Here is a 19,513-nt window from a genome sequence, read left to right as displayed (position 1 = left end):
TACAAATTTTTACAAACTTGATGGGGCTTTGAGTTTTCCTCTTCAAGCCTGCTTTTCCCCAGACCTGTGACTGCCCAGGGCCACAGACTTGGGCCTGCAGCTCCCAGGAATGGAGACCTTTGTCCTTGAATAGGCTGGGCTGGGGGTGGGGGTGGGGGTGGGAGGGGTTTCTATCCAAAGGCTTCCCACTGTTGAGTCCTAAAAACATACTTAGAGATCTAAGGAGAGGGGAAAGCTGCAGCGATCAGGCACCTAGGGTAGTCCGAAGGATTGCCCCTTAGCAAGGTGGGACGAGAGGACTGTGTTACATATTCCAAGGAGTCTGGGGGTAAGACTTGGGAAAGGTGCAGGTGCCAAGGACACTGCCTGTGTAGGAAGTCAGAGCAAGGCAAATGGTCTCTCTAATGTATTCCTCCATCTCAGTCTAGAAATAGTGTTGCTGGACCTACCCCTATTCTGGATTCCCATCCTCACCACGATCACAGAGAGAGCACATGAGTACAGTCCCTTATGGGAGGTTCTGTCCCCCCCTGCTGTGTCAGAGCTGTCCTGGGTCATCTGGGGAACAGCTTACATCACCAGGAGGGATTCTCTTTAGTCACCTGCCAGCATGAATACTGGATAAAACGGCTGTGACAACCAGAAGAACGTCATCAGCCGGCGATGTTGGTCTCCAAATCTAGCTGTAGGTTTTCCATAAGGCTTTTTTCTTTGTGGCTTTCTGGTCAGACCGAGCTAGAGGGAGGATCTGAGGAAGGCTAAGGGATGGGAGTTTACTACTGGGATGAATGACGTATGTGGGGACGGACACACACACACACACACACACACACACACACACACACACACACACACTCCAGCTGAGCATTCTTTCACAGACACCCAGAGTCCACAGGGCCATATTCTTCCTTGTACCCGGCATCTTGTCTACCCAACAGCCTCCTCTGACAGCATCTTCATCTCGCTCCCCAAAAAAGGGACTAGGGACCAGACCATAATGGGAACAAGTCGCAGCCAGCACCTGAGCCACAAAGGAGGGGCTCTCAGCTTTCTGGTCCCCTGCCAAGAGGATTCCAGGCTTGAGGACCTCCTCCCCCAGGATGGATTTCTGAGGCGGCAGAACTCAGCAAAACAAGAGACTCCCTCCGTGTATGCCTCTTTCCTCCCTCAGGGGAAGCTGCACCTCTGGGGGTACCTGTTTTTCTGTGCAGGCTGGAGTGGGCTTTTACAGGGGAAGACGCAGAGGGCTCCAGAGGCTTCCCTACTTCAATAAATAGCATGCAAATTAGCACCTGCTATTTTCAGCCCACAGGTCAGGGCATTTTGGTAATTGGGCTGCAACATTGAAGAGGAATGCTGTCTGGGGCTTTTGTGAAGTCAGAAAAACAGCCTTTCCTGTCAATGGGCCTACACCCGTGCTGGAAGAGGCGGTGACCTTGCTCACCTTGGAGGTGCAGGAGAGGGGGGGGGCCTGACATGGTAGCCCTGGCTACTGTCAGAGGCATGGAGCAGTGACTCTGAGTGCTTCTTTCTGAGAGAGAAGGGAGACACCTGCTGAAAGGGAGCTGGGTGCCAGGCACTCTTCCAGAAAGAAATGCCGGCCAACAAGGGTGAGAGGAAAAAGGCCTATGTGTGTCAGATAGACGCCCTCTGTGCTCCCTTGGCACGGCTCTTCAGAGATCCCTTGGGAGCTATGACCTCATTTACCTCCCATGCCAGTGCCATCAGAGTGCCTCTTTACAAAGGGGAAACTGAGATTTGGAAAGACTGAGAAACGTCCAAAGCAGAGTGGGAATCCCACACCCGGGTGCACAAGTCCTTCAGCAGACTCCCGAGGCTGGTCTCACCTCCCCGATCTTGAAGGGTCTCTGACAGGTGTCTGGGCCCTCTTAGACAAGGTCCCTTCTTTCAGCAAAGACACTTAAAGGAGGTTTTGAGTGGTCCAAGTTGCATCCCTGACAATAACTTCAAAGACTGGTATGGCTGGTTAGAATGGGGCAGGCAAAAAAGACACTGGCCAGGTAGTTTGGCATGCTTTGCCTTCTAAGGTCACTTGGCTAAGGGTTTCTGGGAGTTAGTGTCACCAGTCTCAGACCTAACAGCATACCTGGTTTCCTATTGAGGCCCTTGAGCAGATTGAGTCCCTGGGTAGACACTTCCAATTTGTCCCTTTGACTTGCCTGATTTCCCCTTTCTCGTCAACTCTGAGGCTGTCTCAAATGGACAGAAACCCCGTGCTCCTCCATAGGTCCTAGCCTGTCAGAGAACCTCCCCCTAGTCCTCTGGGTGGTTGGCCACAGAGACTTCTCCACACACTTGAGCTTAGCGAGTAATAGCTTTCTTTTCTTTTTGTCATTTGCTTGAGACAGAGTCTCACTGTGCATGTACTGTAGAATGACCTTCAACTCGTGAGTCTCCTGTCTCAGCCTCCTAAGTACCGGGATTACGTGTGTGTGTGTGTGTGTGTGTGTGTGTGTGTGTGTGTGTGTGTGTGTGATGTGTTAACATGTACAGCTGCTGGTAGTATCTTAGCAATGACAGGCATAACGTGGAGTGATTAAAAAAAAAAAAAGAGCCAGGCATGGTAACATGGCCTTTAATCCCAGCACTCGGGAGACAGAGACAGGTGGATTGCTGTGAGTTGGAGGCCAGCCTGGTCTGCAAAGCGAGTCCAGGACAGCTAAAACTACACAGAGGCATCCCATCTAGAAAAAAACCAAGAGAGAGAGAGAGAGAGAGAGAGAGAGAGAGAGAGAGAGAACTAAACAAAAATGGTTGGACAGGGAAAAGAGAAAGGATTTGGGAGAGGAACTCAGCAAGAGAACCGTTCTTCCCACACTATGGTAGAATTGTTAGGAACTTTTCTGGCTACATTTCTAATCCTGCTTCAAAGACCTACCCCAGCTCTCCCAGTGACTCCTACTCAGATCTTGATGAATTCATTTGGTTTTGCTTGACCTTGAGAGAAATAACTGGAAAAATTATTTCTACCTTTTCTCAAAGAACCTAGAGATCTAAGGTCAGGTAGCTCTCAGTACACTTTCTTCAGAGAGTTCATGGCCAGGAGGGTGCAAAGAGTGGCCTGCGGTCATCTGCCCAAAGGTATTGCCATGATGACGTCACTCCTAGGTCAGGAATCACCAGTGAATTTCTTGACCTGTTGGCAATGTCTGAGGTCTTTCATAGCTCTCGGTATGAGCTTTCCTTTTCTCCTAATGACCCAGCCAGCATCCAGGCCCAGCCAGGCCCAGACTCAACTCAGAGATCAGATCTACTGATCTCTATCTATCTATCTATCTATCTATCTATCTATCTGTCTGTTTGTCTGTCTATCTATCTATCTATTTTTGGTTTTTCAAAACAGGGTTTCGGGGCTGGAGCGATGGCTCAGTGGTTAAAAGCACTGCCTGCTCTTCCAAAGGACACGGGTTCAATTCCCAGCACCCACATGGCAGCTGACAAGTGTCTGTAACTCCAAGATCTATCCCCCAACACACACCAATGCACATAAATTAAAATGAAACAAAACAGGGTTTCTGTGCAGCCTTGGCTGACCTGGACTCACTTTGTGGACAAGGCTGGCCTTGAACTCACATAGATCAGCTTGCCTCTATCTCCCTGAGTGCTGAGATCAGATCTTAAAAGACTTGAAAGATCACCATGCCCAGCCACAGGCCCCTCCTACAGACAAGGCCCGTAACAGATAAGTGATGTATGTGACATTCCTACAGACAGCACAAGTTCCTTGGTCCCTACACCAGGGTTTTTCCAAACAGTGGTATCACGTCTTGCCAGATCCACCATAGGGCTGGCATAGGACTCATGTCAAAAGGTATGGAAGTCAGTCTGTGGGACAGTCTGAATGGGGGCATTGCGAGCCAGCAGACGTGTAGTGGAGAGTTCCAATGCCAGTCTCTAGTCCCAGCTGAGCGTTCTCTAAGGTGGCAAATGAGCCAGCTGAAGGAAGGGGCCCGGTTCCCAGCTGTGTTATTGCGCAGCAAATATTTATATAACCTTTGCCAAGACCTGCCTTTCCCACCACCCCTGCAGTTGGGAGCGGCAGAGAAGGGAGCCTCAACAGATCTTTCACAGTAAGCTAGCATCTTCATCGGCCTCACGTACCATCCCTGTGAACGAGAGATAGAGGATGCTGGGGAGGGAAAAAGGAAAGGGCAGTGGGAGAAGTTGCTGCTCCAACAAGTGCCTGCTGAGCTGGGGGTGTGGGATGGAGAGATGTGGGGGAGGGCGACGCTGAATGAGTTCCAGTGTGTCTGTGAGCATGTGTGAGCATGTTTATGCGTACTGTACATGTACCATCTCATTTAACCCTAAAACCCCTCATGCTTCCGCCCCCACCCCAGGTGTGACTTCATCCGTTCCTGCCTGTGTTGTTGCAGAGGTCTCCTGTCACACTTCCTGGCTCCCCTAGGGTCCCTGTGATCTCACAGTAAATGACATCACCCCTTCCCTGAAGCCCTCCAGCGGCTTTCCCTCTCACTCACAAGAAGAGACAGCCTTCACCACTATGGCGCACCTGGCCCCGAGCTAACTCCTGACCTCATTTCTGACCACTCTCTTATCTGTTTACTTTGCTTCAACCACACTGACCCCCTTCTGGCTCCCTGAACATAGATTTACTCTTGCCTTGGGGCCATCGCATGTGTTCTTCTGTTTGTTGGCGCAAAGCTCTCCTGACCACCCTATCTCAAGTGGCCTGTACCCACTGCTCTCTACACAACCTTGCTTTCCCCTGTAGTGCAGCGTCATTTAAGGCTGTATTTTGATTTTTATGTATTTGCTTGCCATTTCGTTCAACATGAGCTTAAGACTAATGCCCGTGTTTTCTCCTGTTGTGTCCGCAGCGTCTGCCGTACAGTGGGAATTCTATCAAGTATACCCTGAATGTATAAACAAATACCATGGTGAGGGCATTAGCACCATCCTTCTTTTCAGAGTGAACTAAAAAAAACAAGCTAGGTAACATCCCAGGACGATAGGAAGTAGCAAGCTGAAAATTAAATCATAGTCAAATCTCGCTCCATAGAATGTCACTCCGCTTCCCGAGAAAAGGGAAGTAACCACAGGTGCTGTGGAAGCCATAAGAGAGTGCACAGCCGCTGCCTCCCCCACTGCGGTGGACTCTTCGAGTGGGAAGCACACATGGAAATGCTTTGCCTGGACCGACTCCAGGAAACAGGGGACATCTGGGAAAAGTTCACCTCAGCATGGGCAGGCACTGCTGGCTGTCCCCCGGGGGCCCTTCTTCCAAAGCTCGGACAAACCCTGCCTCTCACCTAATAACATTTAGTAGAACACCAGTGGCCCTGGGAGCCCTGCTGCTAGCAGCCCTATGATCATGTGTATGGCCACGTGTACGGCCACGTGTACGGCCACGTGTACAGCCACGTGTAGGCAGTGCCAATCCGGAACTGCCCCTTGTCATCAGACCTACAGCGTCTGTGAATGAAGGCAGGCAAGGCAATGGAGGAAGCCTGAGGCATGGACGAGGTGAGCACTGAGAAGAGAGGCTGAAAGACTATGAAGAGCAAGGGTGGGAGCTAGGTCTCTGTCTCCAGGCTGCTGATCAGACAGAAAGGAGGAGAGCGCAGGGCAGACCCCTTGAATACAAACTGGACAAGGGAGAAGTGAGGGCTGGGAGATTCCACTTGTTCTTCCTGTTTTGGGTCAAGTGCAAAGTCACTCATTTCCTCCTGGTAGTCTCTCTTCCTCTCTGACACTCTGCTCCCATGGCTGCTTTGTAAAGATCTGTGCATAGGTGGCTGTGCATCCTCAAGTGACCTTGCACACATATGGCTTCTACATCCAGCCACCTCACACACATGCTAGGATGGCCCTCCCATCTCTCCTTCCAGCTCCTGGGTATGCACATACATGGTACCCTCTCCCCCCTGCGCTCTCCTCGAGCTGCCACGCTTCTCCAGTGTCCACCCACTTCTGACGTAGCCGCATGCTTTGGATTTCTCTTTTCTACTTTGCTTTGCAAATCCAGACAGACTTCCATGCATCCGCTGGTGCTTGCGCCATTGTCCCCAGAATAATTCTGTCCTCAGCCTCTTTGGGACATTCTCCTGAAGAGTGCTTGACGGGTAAGCCTCCTGCTTGGTCTGCTGGCCTTTCTTCAGCTACAGTGAATGGTCCTTTGCTGCCTGGCCAGAGACATCTGATAGCTTCAGAGGCCTGAGCTGGCCCCTCAGGAAGATCCTGGGACAGCTGAGTCTTTGAGCTGGAGTCAAACAAGGACGGACATTCAGAAGCTTGGGTTGCTCATTTGCTGTTGGCCCAGAGCTCCCAGCTGTGGCCACTTTGTGGCTCCCCCAAAGTGAGGAAGATGGAGAGGTTGCTTAGGGGCACGCCAGCAGAGGTCTCTAGCAATGACTCTCTGTGCATTCAGCAGCCTGGCCTGAGAGCTCAAAGCATCAACCGGAGGAGCCATGGTGTCTGTCTTCAGAGAGCTACTGTGACAGTTGAAGGCATGTACGTGGACTCTCCTCCAACATGCTCCCCGGTTTTAAGGAAAACAAGACACACATAGCAAGGCAGTGGTGGACTAGAACGGCTGTCAGGGCCCTGGGCTCTGCTACAATTCTGCCACTTTGAAGCTATGGGATTCCACCAGCCAGCTTGGCTATGCTCCAGTTTCTTAGCTTGTAAATCAAGGTAAAGAATATCTAATTCATATTGTTATGATGAAATGAAATCATCCCACATTAGTGTTTTATAAGCTGTTTCTTTACAGTTGTCAAGGAATCATTACTGTAGTGCAAACTGTGCACATGAGGTTTGGAGCAACGCAGAGTCAGATAGCAACCGTACTGGGATTGGGTAAGTTAGGGAAGGCTCCCTGATGAGAGGGGAATGTGGAAAAGATGAATGTGGCAAGCAAGCCTCTCCACCTAAGCAGGAACATTCTAGTTCAAAGACCGCCTTTATAGCCTTGGATTTCTAGGAAGTTCGAACAAGAGAAAGAGGGGACATAAACATTTACTGAACACCTACTGCAGAGCAAGTACCTTATATATACTGTGTTCTGTTGCCTCCCAGCTCCATATTGCTATTTATGCTTAGAACAAACAGCTTTCCTGAAGCCTCAGAGATGGGATCTGACCCAGCCTATCAAACTTCCAAACTTCTGCTCTTTTCGTGGTATCAGCTTGGCATGAAACTTTCAGGCACATACAAGCCCAGCTGGCGTATCACAAAATACATGGGTTGTGGAGCAAAGGAGGAGACTGGCAGTTAAAGAGGAGAGACAAATGGACAGGGAGATAGGTGGGCAGGGCCAACAGAGCAAAGCCATAACACCCATCTCAACAGCTTTCCTCAACGCCCATCCTCCCTGATTGTCAGCCAAATTGCACATCACCACACTCAGTGAAAAACCCCAGCAGCTCAATTGTAGGTTACTAGGACACCCAGAGGCGGGGGACCCTCCTCAGTCAGCATCTGTTGCCATGGTAACAAGCATGCATCCTGCAGCCCCTCTGGAATACCTGGCTTACTCCAGGTTTTAAGAGATGCTGCACAAGACACACACCACTAACTCTGCAGCCGGAGATAGAATGGCCCCACTACTGTGTTTTGAGAACTGATAGAATTTTGAGAGCCAAGGGACTCTCTCAAGTCAGCCCCTCCCATCACAGCAGCTGACAGAATCTGATGCTACACGCCCCTCCCCTTCCTGGCTTCTTTCTTTCCTTTTTATGATATTTTTTGTCTTGCTACTCTACTCCCTTCCCTGATCTCATCCGTGCCCCTGACACTGTTACAGGCACCAATGCCCGGGACCCAGCCAGAACAGCTAAACGTGCTATTCTGCGCCACCAGGAGCTGCTATGTTAAATAACGATGGGAGCTGAAAGATAAATAATAATCACGCTTCTTTGACCTGCCTGGGGTCACTAACCTTCTAGAAATTTCCAGGCCTCAGGTGCCTATGGCCGTAACCTCTGCACACCTCACCTTCCACTCATCGCCATGCAATCCCTGCTCCAGATCTGCTCGCTCTGGAGGGGGCCACCTGTATGGTTTAATGTGTCATCTAAGACTGGGGGGAGGGTGTTATGCTGAAAAATCTACACTGTGACAGTATTAAGATGTGGGACTCTTTTTTTTTTTTTTAATTTATTGTATATGAGCGCTTTATCTGCAGAAGAGGGCATCAGATCACATTATAGATGGTTGTGAGCCACCATATGGTTGCTGAGAATTGAACTCAGGACCTCTGGAAGAGCAGGCGGTGCTCTAAACCACTGAGCCATCTTTCCAGCCCAGATGTGGGACTCTTAAGGTGTAACTGACCACAACAGCACAGGCTCACGGTTAGTGAGGTTCCTGATAAAGCTTAAGTCAGACCCCTCTCTCACAGATGTTCTCTTGACCCTGCGCTTTGCCCCACAGAAGGTCCTCAGCAGACTGGCCCTTCAGTCTTGGACTTCTGTCTCACAGAAGTATAAGAAATAAATCTCCGTCCTTCATAAATGACCCCATTTGTGGCACTGTGTTGTAGCAGCACATGGGGGAACTAAGATACCAGCCCAAAACGCTCTTCACATTAAGCAATGGTTGAGTATGGGCAGGAAGCCCAGTGAACCAGGTCACGGTGGGGAGAAGGCCAGAGTCACTGTGAACCTCTGCACTATTAACTTAGCCCTTAGTTTGTTTGGTTTTTTGTACATTTGTTTTTTATTTTTAATTGTGTGTGTTGGGGTTGGTCTGGTGCTATGTATTCTGATGCTAATTACTGGCCCCCAGTAATTGCTGCCCAGATGAGCCCATTCTCACCAATAAAAGGCCTACACCTGGGCAAGGCAGAAGGTAGGCGTGGCTAAGGTTCGAGGCTTTGGAGCCTAGAGGAAGAAAGAAGAGGTGGCGGTGGATTAGCGCAGAGAGAACCAAATGGCCAGATCAGCGTGCATGGAGGAAAGCTGCCCAGATGAAGAACATTAGCAAGTATTTTGGGATTATGGATGGGAAGTAGCCCAGATAGGAATGATTAAAGCAGATGGCCTGGGAGGGGTGGGCTGGAAGTGATAAGGACAGTTTAGAGGGTTAATATCTGCCCAGTCCCATGTAAAATGAGGTTATTCTAAAATACAACAGGTGTCTGTGTTTTTTATTGATTATGGTATAGGGTTAGATAATACCACCATAATAATTATAGGTTAACTTTATAATAAACATTATTTAACTTTATAATAAACATTATTTTTATATTCACTACAACGTGTGTGTGTGTGTGTGTGTGTGTGTGTGTGTGTGTGTGTATGCAAGTGCCCTCTGAGGCCAGAAGATGTCCGATCCCCTAAAGCCAAACTCACAGGTGGTTGTGTGCCACCTTAATGCAGATGCTAGGATCTGAACTCAGGTCCTCTGGAAGAGTGGCAGGCACCCAGCCACCGAGCCATCTCTCTACTCCTACAATTAGCTTAGTTCCGTGTGCAGCTACATGCTGTACTCATGACTCAGATCCCAAGCCACATGTGGGCACCATTTGGCGAAGGAGAAGACCGCACGCACAAGTGAAAAGGGGTCAGGATAAGTCCATATTGCTTTAGCAAACAGATTCGGCTTCTTCCCAGTGAAGAGCAGAAACGCAAGGTTCAGCGCAGACAGAGGCAAACACGTACTTACAAATACAGTGTTACCATTAGTTAGAACATGCATGTGACAGCTTAGGCCTGTCGACGTGTTGATGTCTGTCACCACATGGCTAATGATGACTAGCATGCATAGGGTCCTTGTGATATCTAAAGTAGACAGAGCAACCAATTTAATTCTCACATCTTCTGAGTCACAGCACTGGGGCCCACCGTTTTCAGCTGTGACAGCGAAAGAGGAGGCAGAGGATGAATCTAACCTCGCCTAGCTGCGAAGAGGACCCAGCAGTCTGGCCTTTAGCCACTCTGCAGCTCAGGCAGCTGTGTTGATAAGGCTGATCTAACTAACTGCATGCAGGGGTGGGGGGTTTGGTGGGGGAAGGGCCTGTGTGTGTGTGTGTGTGTGTGTGTGTGTGTGTGTGTGAGAGACACCAAAGGGATGTCAAGACTGCCCTGAGAAGCAATGAGGCCATTCTTCAAAAGAGAACTCATGGCCTGCACCCAATGCATCATTTGCCAAGTTTAAGTAACTTCATTTTGGCTTGAGTTTTGTGAACTATTCCTGTAACCTCAGGACTTGAAGATGGAGGCAGAATGACTGAGAGTTTCAGAATACGTGGCTTGCTTGGTAAATTTCCCACTGTGTGAATGTGAGGACCTGGGTTCGGATCTCCAGCATCCATGTAAAGCCAGGCATGGCAGTGCGCATCTAGGGCTCACTGACCCCAGTCCAACTCAAATCAGGCAGCTCCAGTGTCAGTGAGAGATTGATCTCAAAAAAAATACATAAGATGGAATGCATACACACACTCACACAAACACACATTTACTGTGTACATACGAAGAGTTGTAAGGTAGACCAGGCTATGCAGTGGGGCTAGCCTGGGCAACATAATGAGACTCTGCCAAAAAGAGGAGGGGAGACTGGAGAGATGTATCAGAAGTTTAGAGCAATTGTCGCGCTTGCAGAGAACCCAGTTTCTATTCCCAGCACATACTTGGTGGTTCATAACTTCAGTGGTTTAAATGAGAAGGACCCCCTTAGGCTCATATATCTGAATGCTTGGTTCCCAGTTGGTGGAACTGTTTGGGAGGGATTAGGAGGTGTGGCCTGGTTGAAAGAGGCGTGTCACTGGGGGTGGGTGAGTTTTGATGTTTCAAAAATCCATGCCATTCTCAGTTAGCTCTCTCTGCCATGTGCTTGTGGATAAGATGTAAGCTCTCAGCTACTGCTCCAGCACCTTGCCTGCTGCCTACTGCCATGCTCCCTGCCATGATGGTCATGGACTCTGACCCTCTGGAGCCACACGACCCAAATTAAATACTTTCGGTTTTTTTGCAGGGAGGGTGTTGAGACAGGGTTTCTCTGTGTAGCTTTGGCTGTCTTGGACTTATTAGACCAGGCTGGCCTCTAACTCACGGCGATCCTCCTGATTCTACCTTCCAGAATGCTGGGATTACAGGCATGAGCTACTGTGCCAGGCACAACTTAAATGCTTTCTAAGTTGTCATGGTGATAGTACTTGATCACAGCAATTGAAGGGTAACCAATACAACAACCATTTGTACCCCCAGTTCCAGGCGTTCTAACACCCTCTTCTGGCCTTTGTGGGCATCAGGCATGTTTGAGGAACATATACATACATACATACATACATACATACATACATACATACATACAGCAAAATACAAATATAAAGTAAAATAAATAAATCTTTTTTAAAAAATTAAAAATGCCAGGTGAGGTCAGTCTACAAAGTGAGTCTAGGACAGCCAGGGCTATTACACAAAGAAACCTTGTCTCAAAAAACAAAAACAATTTAAAAATAAAAGGAAGAAAGGGGAAGGAAGGGAAGGAGGGAGGGAGAAAGAAAAAAAGAGGAACTTTACCTCTAACTAAGACAGAAGCTGTTAGCTTAGTGAGTAGAAAATTAACTTAAAACTGGAATAAATACATAAATAAAAACATCTTTGTATCATTTTCAGAGTACACTTACATATTATTTTCTACTTGAGCCCTACCAGGTAAAAATAATTTCATTCTATCTATTTATATCTATATCTATATCTATCTATCCATCTATCTATCTATCTTGTTTTTCAAGACAGCATAGCCTTGGCTAGGCTGGAACTTGCTTTGTACACTAGGTTAGCCTCGAACCCAAAGATCTGCTGCTTCTGCCTCCCAAGTGCTCAGATTAAAGGTGTGCACCACCAGCCTGGCTAAAAATCTTTTTGTGTTGCTGATTATTTTGACATGGAGTCTCACTCTGTAGTCCTGGCTAGCCTGAAGCTCACTATGTAGACCAGGTTGGTCTTGAACTCTTGGAGAGCCACCTACCTATAGCTCCCGAGTGCTGGGATTAAAAGTGTGCACCATTATACCTGGCTTTAATTGCATTTTCATAAATGAAAAAACGAAGACTCAGAGAGTTTAAGTGACTTGCTTAGAACCACATATCAAACTAGAGAAGCTTTGTTTTGAATTCTGGATCCCAAGATTAACCTACTTCCCCTTCCCATGCAGAGAATCGTCAGCCGCGGCTGCGCCCGTGGGTCTGCAGCCCAGCCCTGCAGCTGTCTGGTGCTATCCCAAAGAGGCAACAGCCACTATCGACATCAGATACACAGTTTTTGGTTTCTTGTAGACTCAGAAAGTAGGGCTGGAGAGATGGCTCAGAGGTCAAGAGCACTGTTTGTTCTTCTAAATGGTCCTGAGTTCAATTCCCAGCAACCACACAGTGGCTCACAACCATCTATAATGAGATCTGGTGACCTCTTCTGGCATACAGGCTCACATGCAGACAGAATACTGTACAAATAGTATCTAACATACCATTTATTTATCTATTCGTCTGTTTAGTACTAGGGTAGTGTGGTTCCAATGTGAAATCTCCCCCCTGGGCTCATGTGTTTCAATACTCGGTCCCCTGCACTGTTTGGAAGGTTGTGGAACCTTTAGGAGGTGAAGCCTTGTTGGAGGGAGTGTGTCAGTGGGAGTGGGCCTTGAGGTTTTATAGATTGGCCCACTTCCTGTCTGCTCTCTGTTCCCTGACAGTGGCTGTAGTTTGATCAGTCACCTCACATTCCTGTCACCCTGCCTCCCTGCCATGATGGAGTGGATCTCTTTAAACTGTGAGCCACAGTGAGCCTTTCCTCCTTTAAGTTGCTTCCCTTTAAATATTTGACCACAGTGATGCAAAAAGCACACGGGGATAGAACCCAGGGCCTCTCACATCTATCTAGTGAGCAACTGCTCTACCACTGAGCTACATCACTACCTCCTTACCTCCCCTTTAGATGCTGCACTTGAGCATTGGTTCCTCCCAATGTGTCTGCCCGGCCCCCCAACTCCCACATGTTCATGGGCCAATGATAGTCCTGGTCCAGCTGCCCACCAGTGGGAGGCCTAGAGACTAGCCAGGCAACAGAGACAGTCAGGTGTGGGCTAAGCTGGAAAGCAGTGGATGGCGCTCTTAAGAGGCAGAAATGGGAGGCTGTGTTATGAGACTGGAGGTGTCTCTTTAAGGCTTGAGCTCAGTGCCTCTGGGATAGAAAGGCAGTCTGGGAGAAGGCAGGAGCCCACAGTTTATTTTATTTGACATTTTTCAACGCCAGGACACTTTAGAGCCAAAGAGGAAACGAATCCCATCTGTTGCTGAGCCCCCAAGCACAGTTCAAGAGGACAGGCTAGGGAGAAAAAGGAGGGGAGGGGGGAGGAAGCAAGAAGCTGGACCGTCTAGCCACACACAGAGCACGGATACCACCTGGAAGAGACAGGGTGTGGCAGACAGTCACCACAGCCCCTCTGTGTTTACCCACAGCTCCCTCAAGATGGAACCCACTGATGCTGCCTACTGCCCTGTGGCCCTTGGCATAGGTTGTGCTATGACAGTCCAGCCAGCACTGCAGATGGCATACCTCTGCCATATGAACAGCACCCCCTGGAGTCGTGGTGGTTGGCAGGCCTGCGGCTGGTTTGGCCTGCCACTTCCCATTGGTTACTGCTCCAGAGTTCCAACACGGCCCACCCAGACCAGCCCTGACACAGACAGACATGGAGACACAAGTCACAACCCCATGGAGGGGGTGAGGTGGGGGTGCTGGGTGAGCGGACTCTGACTTCCTGTCTCTCTGACGCGCTCAGCCCCAGCACCTGAGTCTGCCTCTGGCCTCAACGCCCTCCCTCCTGTCTCTGAAGGGTAGGAAGGAGAAGACGGATGGCTGGGAGACTTTATCTTCTTACTTAGATTAAATTCCAGACCCCAGTATTTTTAGAAAAACAAATTCCTTTTGTCTTTTTCAAGGGGTAAAAAATGTCCCAAGCTGTCAACTATGACAGTGTGCAGTGCCATGAGTTGAATATGGCCCTGCAGGACTGCTTCTCCTGTCACTCGGGTGATCGGTACAGGTGCCAGCTTTAAGAGTCTTGCTGACAACTTGAGCACTTCCATGGGAGGGGCACCAGGACAGGAGGGAGGGGTCTGGAAAGCTGGCTTGCTTTAGAAAGCATTGACATTAGATGGGTGCATAGTTTCCCTCTCTTTCTTTCTTTCTTTCTTTCTTTCTTTCTTTCTTTCTTTCTTTCTTTCCTAGGGAATAGCTGAGCATATTTAGATGAGCAGTTATACTGATTTCATTTTTCCCACACAATAATATTTGAATTAATCAGCAGGAGTCACTATGAATCAGGGTCCAGCTGAACATTAAGAACTTTGTCATGGAAATTAATACTACATAAAAAGGGAGTACTTCAAAATGTTGAGAGAACTTTTAGGAAAATGTGGTTTCCTGAGGCGCAGTGGTGCTCTGGGTAGGCCTAGAAGGCTTTGAATTCGAATTTTTAAAAACAGCTATAAAACTCTTAGGAAAAAAAAACACAGGAGAAAAGCTACACATCATTGCATGAATCAGTGATTTCTTGGGTGTGATCCCCAAAGTATTGATAATGAAGGGGGAAAAAAATCAGATTAACTGGACTTCTTCAAAGAGGAAAAATTTCAGCAGATGTAATGGTGTGTGCTGGAGTTCCCGCTACCATGGGAAGAGGATTGCTTGAGGCCAGGACCTCAAAATCAGCGTAGAACACATAATGAGACCCCCCACACACACCACACACACACACACACACACACACTGAACCGGGCATGATGTTGCAAACCTACAATCCCAGCACTCAAGTACCTGAGGCACCAGGGTCTTGAGCTTGAGGCCAGTCTGGGTTATTTAATAAGAACTTGCCACAAACCAAAGCAAAACCAAGACCATCTAAAATCAAAACAACTTTTTGTATGTGTGTATCAAAGGACACTATCAATAAAAGGAAGGGCAACCCATAGAATGGTAAAACAAACAAATAAACAAAAAACTTACAAATCATATATATAAGTAAGAATCACTACTTAGAATATATAAAGAACTCCTAATAGCCAAGTCCAGCTAATCCAATTTTTAAAGGGGAAAGGGCTTGAGCAGAGAGTTCAGTGAAGAAGAGGGCCAAATGGTCAATAATTGTTTAAAGACAGCACCGGTCCTTAGGGAAACACAAACTGAAACCATAATGGGACATTGTCGCCCTTTTACTAGAAAGGCTATTATTAAAAAAAAGATAAAGAGAAAACAATGCTGGCTGATGGTGCGGAGAGGGGAAAGCTCCCACACATTGATGGAGGGGATGAAGACCAGGGTAGTCATCATAGACCAGCACGCGACTCCTCCAACAGCAGAGACAGTAGAGACCCAGCTATTCTGTGACTGGGCGTCTTGAAGATTTGCTTGCGTTCATGCTACTATGGTAGCACAGCTAAGAATAGCCAGGGCACGGAACCAACCTGCATGTCCACTGATGAGTGAATTATAAAGAAAATGTGGTATACATCGCTATGAAATTCAGACACTTGCAGTCACGTGGGTGAAAACGGAGAACTCCGTGTTAGCTTCAGTCAGTAAGGGACAGAAGGTAAACAGTTCATGTACCACACATATAAGTGGAAGCTGAAAAGGGGGGGTGGGATTTGTTTGTTTTGTTTTTTGTTTTTTGTTTCTTTCAAGACAGGGTTTCTCTGTGTAGCCTTGGCTGCCCTGGACTTGCTTTGTAGACCAGGCTGGCCTCGAACTCACATCAATCCACCTGCCTCTGCCTCCCGAGTGCTGGGATTAAAGGCATGCGCCACCACGCCCGGCTTGAAAAGTGGGTCTTATTAGAAGGAGAGAGTGGAGTGATGGCTACTGGAGCCAGGGATTGTACGGGGCAGCACAGAAGTATAGTGGCACTAAAGAGCAACTTTAAAAAAATGTTATTCCATTCTTAATCATGCACACGCCTGCACGCGAGCCTGTGAGTGTGTGTATGTGTGTGTGTCTGTCTGTCTGTCTGTCTGTCTGTCTGTCTGTTGTACATGCACATGAGTGCAGGTACCAGGGAAGGCCAGAGGCATGGGATGCAAGCAGGAGTGATAGGCAGGTGCGAGCCACCTAACATGGGTGGCTAGAAGCCAAACGCAGGTCCTCCACAAGAGCAGCATGTACTCTTAACCACTGAGCCATCACTCCAGCCCCAAGAATAACTTTTAATATTCTATGGCATTACTAAGTATGAAAAATGTCTTCTAATAGTCTGTGGTTAACAACAACTAATTGTATATTTCAAAATAACTGATAGGATTTTTAATGTTTCGAATGTCTTAGTTCTTGGCTATGCCAATTACTTGATCTGACCACATTGTATACATATATTGAAATATGTACAATTACTTTCATTAAAAACAACAACAAGAAGAACAAAAAACAACCAAAAGCCAGGTATGGCAGTGCATGACCATAATCTAGTATTTGGGAAGTGGAGGCAGGAGAATCAAGAAATCATTCAAAGTCATTTTCAGCTACACAGTGAGTTCAAGGCGAGCCGGTGATGAACAATCTCATTCTGCTTCAAAAACCAAAACTAAATAACAACAAAGAATACCAATTAAGCCAGGTGGTGGTGGCACACGCTTTTAATCCCAGGACTCAGGGGGCAGAGACAGGCAGATCTCTGTGAGTTCAAGGCCAGCCTGGTCTACAAAGCGAGTCCAGGTCAGCCAAGGCTACACAGAGAAACCCTGTTTTGAAAAACCAGAAAAACGAAACCAAACCAAACAAAACAACACCAATTAACCCTCAACCAAACAAAATCAAAAATATATTTGAAAATATACAATGAAATACTTTTTGCCATCATCGGATTTTAAGTGTTCCACAGGGGTCATGTGTTGGAAGCTTTAGGGGTGGTAGATCCTTAGGAGGCAGAACCTAGTGTAATGCCTTAGGTCATTAGGAGTGTCCCCTTAATGGCTAGGAGGCCTTGTTCTCATCCACAGGACAACCGGCTTCACTGTCCCCTCCCTCCATGATGTAGTTATGGCCTCAAAGCCACAGAGACAACCAACCATGGGACTGAGCCCTCCATATCTCTGACTCATAACTTTCCTCTTTTAAATCAAGTATCTCAGGCATTTTGCTATAGTAGCAGAAAGCTGACTGGCGCAATTAGGATGGCTTTTTTTTTCCCCTTAAACAAGAAATCAATAAACAGCGAGGCTACAGAGAATATAGAACAGGTAGCAATGTGAGATGGTCTAGTCTCAATGGAAAATAGTACAGTGGAGCCTCAAAAGTATACACATAGACCACTGTGTGATCAGCAGTTCCTCTCTGTGTGTGCACCCCAAAGAACTAAAAGCAAGGCCTCAAACAGGCATTTATACAACAAGGTTCACAGTAACCCAATTCCCAGTACCTGAAAGTGGCTACAAAGACAAAAGTACAAACAAAATACAGTACACACACTCCAGGGAATGTTATTCAGCCATTTTTTAAAAAAAGGAAATCCTTGGGAATGGAGAGATGGCTCAGCGGTTAAGAGCACTGACTGCTCTTCCAGAGGACCCAGGTTCAAATCCCAGCACCCACATGGTGGCTGACAACTCCAAAATCTGACACTCTCATGCAGACATACATGCAGGCAAAACACCAATGCGCATAACATAAAAATATATAAATAAAAAAGGAAATTCTGACACATTTTACAATATGGATGAGCTACATATACCAAAGACATGTGCGTGAGTTACCTAGAATAGCCCAACCCACGGGGAGAAATTTATAGGTGGTAGCTGACAGGGCCAAGAGGGAAGCCACTGTTCGATGAGTACGGAGTTTCAGCTTGGTCACATGAAATGTCCTGGAGGTGGATGGTGGTGACGGGGGACGACAATGTGAATCTATTTAGTGCCACTGAACTGCATGTAAAAATGTTTCTTCTAAAATACTCCCGTATACTTCGCTAATTTTCAAACCTAATTTTAATCACGTGGCTCCGTTGGCAGCAGTGTCAGAGTCTTGCCTGCGACAGTCTCTTGTGCTGACTTGTCTGAAGAATGCTCACCTTCAGTTTGCTGAGTGACAAGCCAGGAGGCCACCTGCGCCTAGAGAGGGCCAGGAGAGCTGATTTGAGGCCGAACACAGTCAGAGGACAGTCCCCATGGGATAACTGAGAAAGAGGAGAGCCACATGGACATCCTGTGGCCAAGTGTGTCACCCAAGGGGAAGGCCGAAATAGGCTCAGCAATCAGGTGGGCCAGCCCCAGAGGTCTCTGGGAAGGAGGAGGTCTCTGGGAAGTAGCAGTTTAAATGGCTGTAGGCCCTGGCTAATGGGTGGATAGAGAGTGCAACCCATCTTATGAATGGGAAAAACAATTTTCTTAGGAAAGTCACTTAAAAAACAAAACAAAACCTGAATGTATGTTTTGCCTGCCTGTGTTTTTGTGCGCCACATGCATGTCTGGTTTGAAGACTAGAAGAGGGTGTCAGATTCCCTGGGAGTGGAGTTACAGGGGGGAGTGAGCCGCCATGGGGGTGCAGGGAACTGAACTCAGGTCCTTCGGGGGGAGCAGCCAGTGCTCTTCACCACTGAGCCATCTCTCCAGTTCCTTTTTATAAATTACAAAATCTGGCTGAGAACCACAGTGAGGATGAGAGTAAGGGAAGCTGAGGAAGGGCAGCTCAGGTTTGCAGGGTCACCTCAGGATTTTTCTGGAATCTAGCATAGCCTCCTTTAAGGTAAAAGCACACCATGTGGTCTGAGAACACTTAACTGAGGAGCAATGGCCTGCGTTGGTCGTTAAATGGGTATTATGAGCTGATTTCCTTCAATGCTGGCTTCCTAGGCACATTGACGATGGCGTGGTGGTTTGAAAAGGACTGGCCCCATAGCCTCGTGTGTTTGAATGCTTGGCCCACGGAGAGTGGTACTATTAGGAGGTGTGGTCTTGTTGGAGGAAGTGCCATCACTGGTCACTGTGAGGTCTCAGATGCTCAAGCTGGGCCTCGTGCAGCGGGCACTTCCTGTTTCCTATGGATCTGGGTGTAGAACTCTCAGCTCCTTCTCCAGCCCCACGTCTGCCTGCGCAGTGCCATGTTACCCACCATGATGATAACAGGCTAAACCTCTGAACTGTAAGCCATCCCCAGTTAAACGTTTAAGAGTTGCCATGGTCACGGTGTCTCTTCATAGCAATAAAACAGTTACTAAGACAGCCAGCCTTCCGCTTATGGTCCTGGATAGGTACTCAGGGACAGAAAACACTTAAAACTAGGGCAAAAAGTTACCACTAATTGAAAGTGGACCATAAAACACTCACATAAAATGACATTGCAAACTAGGATCGCAACTTATAGCCTCGTCTACTTTGTGAATGTTGTCATGATGGCCATTTGTTTCATATTCCCCACGAGGACTCCAGGCTCCCCTAGCCTCCCAGCTGTGGGGCGAGCAGAGAGGTTGAGTTCTTATTCGTGTCATTCTTGGGGACACATTACCCAGAGGAAAGATGATAAAAGGTGGGAGCCAGATGGTG

General features: G+C 47.8%; 1 protein-coding gene across 7 annotated transcripts in view; it reads right to left on the bottom strand.

Annotated features, from left to right (window-relative positions):
• The window catches only part of NAV1 (neuron navigator 1), a 260,939-nt gene that overhangs the window by 83,438 nt on the left and 157,988 nt on the right, over positions 1-19,513 (bottom strand). The window lies entirely within an intron of this gene.

Source organism: Acomys minous (genome assembly GCF_964271855.1).
Source record: "Acomys minous genome assembly, chromosome: 1".
NCBI lineage: Eukaryota > Metazoa > Chordata > Mammalia > Rodentia > Muridae > Acomys > Acomys minous.
Note: the sequence above shows the minus strand (reverse complement) of the source record. Positions and strands in the feature narration are given on the sequence as shown.